Raw genomic sequence first — 7,436 nt, forward strand, 5'->3', positions numbered from 1 at the left:
GCCGAACTAGCTCGGCTGTTTAGGAAGGGCCCTCCGTCTAGTGCCCGGAGAGGTTTAAAAGAAATGTTCTGAAGAGCTCACATTCTTTGTTGATTAGTCAACTTTCCTAGTCGTCACCGTTCTCCCTCCCCCAACCCAGTCTCCCTGCGAACACTCGCAGGTCTGGAGGTTGTGGACAAGTCCTGACCTGCTCTCGTCGCTCGCCCGGAAAATCTGCAGTTAGAATTTAGCTGTCCTGTGTATCAACCTGCGGAGAAATACAGAGCATGCCTTACTGATACATGTTCACTTAGAAAACTCCACATTTGACTTGTACACACTAGATTTTAGGTTTCCTGGAGTAGCGATTGCTGTTACGATAGGGATTTAAATAGGAAAGTTTTTCTTTTTCAGCTCTCTGCATTCTGCTGATGGTAAAATTTTTACGAACTGTGCACGAGCAGTTAAACCAATTATAACTTTGCTGCCCAATTCCTAAAGTATTTAAAGATTTGTATTAAAGTATTAAAGGTTTGAATATCCTACTAATGTGAAAACGAACTGATTGTTCTCAAAGTGTTTTTCGTAGTAAATGGGGTTGAGGCCAGGCTTTCTCCTTTCTGTAGTTTTCAGAGTAAACTTGATTCTTTGAAGGACTATTTGATTGCACTTAGAATCACTCTTACTGAAGTAGGTTTTTTTTTTTGGCAACCGTGTCGTGGAACTTTGAAAAACATCCTGTTGAGGGGAACCAGCTGTTAGCGTAATGGCTATGTCGCCGGACTCCCACGTAGTGGACCGCGGTTCGCGTCCAGGACCCATTGGCTTAAAACTCACGCCGGGCGCGTGTGCGTGCGTGCCCAAGATCCAGAGAGGAGAATGGAATGGAGAAGGGAGGAGAATGGAATGGAGAAGGGATTGCGGCGTGACCATCCGCCCTGGGGAGTGATTTCTCACTTTCTGTCTCTATGTCTCTGTCTGTCTGGGGAGCGCATGCGCCCTGTAGCGAAAACCTCTCCAAAAAAGAAAAGAAAAAAAAAGAAAAACATCCTGTTGTAGCCTTTGTTTTCTAGTCATAGTTTTCAACTGCAAACTTCTATTTACATTTATGATTACAATCCTGTGTGTAGAATTAACTAGTAAGTACCTTTTCCATAACAAAAATAACATACTTTAGACTTCCTTTCTTGCCAGCAGGCATGTACACTTGCCAGGGACACACAGAGAGGAGAAAGCATTGCCCGGTGGAGGGCGGTCATGCCACAATCCCTTCTCCATCTCAGTTCTTCTTTCAGGGATTTTGGGCATGCGTGCACATGCTGGGGAGGGAGTGGGGGTGTGGGAATGGATTTTTCAAGCCACAGGGTCTGGGATCCGAACCTCTGTTGGGCCTGGCCCTGTGGGATGCCTTAACTACCAGACCAGGGAGGCAGACCATATATTTTGGAATTTTTAAGTTTCATTCTTTCTAATGGTGTTAAATATTGATGAAAGATTCTAACGATTCTCCTGTACTCCCGTGGGGGATTTTCTCACATAGGAAATTTATTGGAATGTATTCTTCGGAATGGCTATAACAGTGTATTTGGGTTTCATGTACTTCTTAATGTCCCAGATAAACTTTTGGAAGATAAAAATTCCCTCTTCCTTAATGTGTATGGGCCAAGATTATAGCATTTTAGACACCAATTTATAAAAAATTTAAAAGGTAAATAAGTGGTGTGGGTGACACCTAGACAGAGTGTGAAGGATTTTGGAGACGGACTCTAGGAAGAGTGTAAGCTAGTAGACTGAGTGCTTTGCTTTTGATTCCTGCCAAGATTGCTGAAAACATTTTTCTGGAATAGTGATCTGTAAACAGTTGGTAGACTTTGTTTGAGGTAAAATAGGAATAATTGGAAACTCTTTGAATGCCAGACATTTTTCTCTCCAGGTGTTTGTGTGTAGTATGTGATTAGAGATAATTTTAAAGGTTTATATATATTTTTTTTTAATTTTTTTTTTTTTGAGAGATTTTCACTGTAGGGCGCATGCGCTCGCCAGACAGACAGAGAGAGACATAGAGACAGAAAGCGAGAAATCACCCCCCAGAGGGGATGGTCACGCCGCAATCCCTTCTCCTCCATTCTCCTCTCGGGATCTTGGGCACGCATGCACACGCGCCCGGCGTGAGTTTTAAGCCACCGGGTCCAGGACACGAACCGCGGTCGACTACGTGGGAGTCCAGCGACATAGCCACTACGCTAACTGCTGGTTCCCAGGTTTATATTTTTTTAACTAAAGATATTCAGAAGTTTCTGTAACTCTTGTCAACTATTGTCTATAACATTTTTAAGAGCACAAAACATTCATATTATAAAATGCAGTGTGTTTATAGTGCAGTAAGGCGTACCTGGAATTTTTATTGCTAATCTGCGTCATTTCCTTATATGCTTTGGCTTTATTTAGTAATTTTTTTTAGGTTGTCGGGAGAGTCATGATGTTATTTTTCTGTTTTTCTATGCAAAAATGTGTCATGACTTTCCTAAACAGCTCAATATTATGGGCATTTCCAAATATACACAAAAAGAGAACAGTAAAATTAATCAGTCTTCTTTTATTACCCCCTCCAACAATAATTTGTCTTTTCCCTTGGAGTTTTTAAAGCAAATCTCAGATATTAAGACATCCACTTATAACTATAGTAGTTCAGCATCTCTGATTAGGAATTTAAAAAAATGTAATCACCATAATATCACACAACGAACTGACCTTATTTGTAACTCTTTGAATTCTTATGGCTAAAATTTTCAAATTTTATCAACTGTATACATTAAGAGCTTAATTTGACTTCACATATTTAATGCACAACATTTTTTGTTACTATGATTATTTTGTATTAAGTTGATTAAGAAAAATAAGTCTCAGTAGCCATTGGAAAATTATCATAAAAACAGATCTGTTTTGAGTTTGAAGTTCCAAGAGGAAGAAGTAAAGATAACATTCAAATCTCCCCCTCCCATATTTATACTTTAGTGCCTTCTAGTATTATCTATCTTTTCTTTAGACATTAATGAATTCATAAGACAACAAAATTGGATTTTAGAATAAATCGTAGTTTTTGTTGATAGCACAATGTAAGTAAAGTCATTCCAGAGGTTTTAGAACTTGAGGGAATATAGTAGGAAACCTAGAAGAGGGCACGGTAGCCAGCATGTTATATAGGCATTTCAGACTTTGTTTCCTAGCCAAATGTGTCTGGCCCTTTAATTGTTGACTGTAAAATTTGTTTCTTATCCTTGGCTTGCCTCCTTACCCTGTTTCTGGGATGTACTTTAGAGAATTGGAAGCAGCATTTGCTCTGTTGAAGCTGCTTGCTGTATTTTCTGTCTAGTTGAGGTGAGGTTTTTTTCTTAGCATGTTAGTGAAGCTACACTTCCTAGGCATTACCACAAGGTGATGCAGTGACTTTGCACATTACTTCTCTGGGCCATGTGCATCCTTGGTAAGTTCCAACATTTCTGTATGCTTGCTCATCTAGTCACTCTTTTTATTTTTATTTTTAAAATTTTATTTTGTATGGGAAGAATAAACCAGAGTAGTTGTATGAGAAATAGAATATTTTTTTTTTACTTTTTAAAATGATTTAGTTAATAATGTAGCTATATTCAGATTGCACTCATCCATGTTAATTTTATTTTTTTTTGGAGAGATTTTCACTGTAAGGGCGCGTGCGCTCGCCAGACAGACAGAGACATAGAGACAGAAAGCGAGAAATCACCCCCCAGGGGGGATGGTCACGCCGCAATCCCTTCTCCTCCATTCTCCTCTCGGGATCTTGGGCATGCACGCACACGCGCCTGGCGTGAGTTTTAAGCCACCGGGTCCGGGACACGAACCGCGGTCGACTACGTGGGAGTCCAGCAACATAGCCATTACGCTAACTGCTGGTTCCCATCCATGTTAATTTTATGACTAGAAGCTATATTGTAATTTAGTAAGAAAAGTAAAAAAAATAAAGTGTAGTAAGAGTAGTGGAGTGAGTTTTATAATCTATTTCGGTAATTGTAATAGCGTTGAAATTTTTAAAAGGTTGAGTGTTGGAGAGAGGTAACTGAAGGCTACCAGAAGATGACCACAGATTTTATTCTCTTACTTTTATAAGCTTCATTAATACACTTAAAGAGACTTGTGTTTTCTATTAAAAACTTCACTTTCAGGAGAAGAGTTTAAAATGAAATTTTGTGTTATTATGACAAATTATTTATGTATCCGTACTCTTAAAGAATTTGAAACAATAAATTGAGTTTAAAATTTTAAAGTCCTCTTAAGTCCACTTTTCACATACATATCTCGTAAGTAAAGACTATTAACTGGTGTATACTTTTTGAGTCTCTTGTACATTAATAAACACATACATGCGTATATGCACACATACAGACAAATACATACGTTTACCTACTAGCTATTTTTTACCTAAAAAACTTCAGTGAAGTAAAAGTGTAGGGTTGGATAATGGGTTACAGATTTCAAGAAAACTTGTAATTGAAATTAAAGTTAAAATTTCACTGCCTTTCACTGTTTTGTAAATAAATAGTTACAACTTTGTAGATTTAGCTTACTTTAGGAAACATTAAATTTTAAGAGAAAATGTACCATCCTTAAACAGACTTTTTAAAAAAGGTTTTTGCCATAAACTGTGTGCACTCTCAGGAGATGGAGAGAAAGGGAACGTGAGAAATCACTACCCAGAGGGGATGGCCATTCTGCAGTCCCTTCTCCATTCTTCTCTCAGGGATTGTGGGCATGTACACACATGTCTATCCATCTGTTGTGTTTTTCATGACACCCGATTTGAGGGGTGAACTGCGGAGTTTGCTATGTGGGACCCAGCACTTTAACCACAATGCTACCTGCTGGCCCCCTTACACAACTTTCAGTTGATAACATGGGATGCTTATTGTTACTAATAAAAGTTGGTATTGTTAATTTAGCTATAATTTTCCTTAATGGTATCTTCTAACTAGTAGTATTTTTTATTATTTTTAAACAATATAATAGTTATACATATTTATAGGGTACTGTAGATTTCTTAATACACATATACAATGTGTAATGATAAAATCAAGGCAGTAAACATTTTTGTTATCTCAAACATCCTTTGTGAACATTTGAAATTCTCTCTTCTAGCTATTTTGAAATATATGTTGTCAGGAACTATAGTTACTTTGTTGGGTTATAGTACTTTAGAAATCATTCCTCTTATCCACCTATAATTTTATATTTAACTGTTAATCAAATTCTCCCCATACCTCTGTACTTTCCAGTCTGGTATCCACTATTCTACTACTTTAAAATAACTGGAATCAGTGGGAGTTTTTCCTTCTTTTTTGAAGCTGCTGCCTTGAAAAGATTCTCATTACTGGCTTAATTAGTACCATGATTGCTCCTTGAACCCAGATTAGTTTAGACAGTTCAAAGAAACAAAATAATAGAACTCTTCAGTTATTTTAGAGAGAGTTATTCCAATTTTAACAGCTACCTTTTCATTTTCCTCAAGGCTTTAGGCTTCCAGGTGGAGACTATGTAGTTAAGTACTTTTCTGAAATAGGGTTGCTGGTATTAAAACTCTCTCGTTAGGAAGTGAAGGAAGATTGCTACTGAACATACTATACTCTTAGTGGAATCCTTGTAAACCTCATGTGGGAAGGCTAATATAGCAGTTCTTAACCTTCCTGGCACCAGAGACTAGCCTTGTGGAAGACAGTTTCTCCACAGATGGTGGTTTAGGGATTAGGGTTGGAAGAGTTGGTTTTGGGGTGACCCAGGCAAACTATATCCACTGTGCACCCCAATTCCACCACTACCACGTTGCAATCAGTATACAGTGAAACAATCAACAATGGCGTTTGGGCTTCCCTGAGAATCCAGTACCACTGTTAATCCAATTAGAGGCAGAGCCCAGGTAGCAATGCAAGTGACAAGGAATGACTGAAAATAGAGGTGAAGCCTGGTTCTCTGGCCACCCACCTTCCACTGCATGGAAGGGGTTGGTCTAGGACAACAGGCTACAGACTGGCACTGGTCTTTGGAGATCCCTGGGCTAACAAACAACTAGCCTGATAACTATGATAAAACAGCTTTCAGGTTCCTGACTGACAGTCTCATTATGTAATCTCCAACATGTTTCAGTAAAGCAGTACTTTAACCATAACAAAAGCAGAGGAAACAAGAAGAAAAGTTAGCATTTTTTAAAAAGTGATTATTACTTAAAAATTAAAAAAAAATTGCCTTAATATTTCAAATAGGTTGGCTAAAGAAGCAGTTGTAAAGGCAAATTGTCTTAGTTTGACTTAGCAATAGGCTTCTTAATCACTAACATATGAGTAAAGTCTTAGTGCTATGCTTATTTTGTAGAAACTTCGTGGATTTGTGAAGTAAATTAAATTAATTTGATTGGCAAGCTCTAGTTTTCCCTATTATTACACAGATTACTGTTTTAGTGATTCAGAAGCAAGTACCATAAAGATCGGTTATTGTTTCTTACAAGTATACTGTTGAATCAATGATTGTATTGAGCCTGTGACATATTCTGTAGATTAAAAAAAAAAGGCCCTAGTCATTTCCTTTTACTCAGAAGTAGAGCGCAATATGAACAATTCTTGCCTTTTTTTTTTTTTTTTTTTTAGGTTTTTGCTATAGGTCGTGTGTGTTTGCCCAAGAGAGATAGGGAGAGACCTAGAGGGAAAGTCAGAAGTCACCCCTCCTTTCATCAGGGTGGATCGCCTCTCTGCAGTCCCTTCATTCTCTTCTTGGGATTTTGGGCACACACTCACATGTGCCTAGTGTGATTTTTCAAGCTGCTCAGTTTAGGATTTGAATTGTTGTCAGCCGTGTAGGAGTCAAGCACCTTAACCAACATGCCACCTGCTGGCCTCAGTGTCCTGCAGTTTTCATAATCCACTTTCACCCTTCATCTGTTATCCACTGCTTGGCATTTACTGAGCCAGTGAGCATTCACTATATCTTTAATAGATTTTCTTTTAAAAATGTTGTTATTGCTGGAGAACATGTGCATATACCTGAGAGAGACAGAAATAGAAAGCATCCCCTAATGGGATGTGGTCTTGCCACAGTTCATTTTTCCTTCATTCCATCAGGATTTTGGGCACTCATACGCATATAACCAGAGTGTTTTTCAAGGCACTGCAGAAGGATTTGAACTGTGGTTAGCCATGTTGGATCTAGCTTTCTACTGTGCTATGTGACTTGCCCTCTAATAGATTTTTAACAGTATGTATTTTATCAGAGAGGCTGTTTCAAGTGGATTAGGTGAGATTTTATATAGATTTGAACAAACTTATACCAGAAGCTCAGGAAGACAGGCTGGTCTGGTGTCAGTGGAAATAAGTGAGAGATGGAGACTGAAATTGTTTTTTTTTTTTTTTTTTTGAGGGTTTTTCTTTAAGGGGCGAGTT

The 7,436-nt window shown here is 38.2% G+C and overlaps 1 protein-coding gene across 5 annotated transcripts in view; it reads left to right on the forward strand.

Moving 5' to 3' along the window:
• Window positions 1–7,436, forward strand: part of TAX1BP1 (Tax1 binding protein 1) — a 75,774-nt gene that overhangs the window by 772 nt on the left and 67,566 nt on the right. The gene's annotated exons all lie outside the window — the stretch shown is intronic.

Source organism: Tupaia chinensis, unplaced genomic scaffold (assembly GCF_000334495.1).
Source record: "Tupaia chinensis unplaced genomic scaffold, TupChi_1.0 Scaffold000479_1, whole genome shotgun sequence".
Taxonomy (NCBI): Eukaryota; Metazoa; Chordata; class Mammalia; order Scandentia; family Tupaiidae; genus Tupaia; species Tupaia belangeri.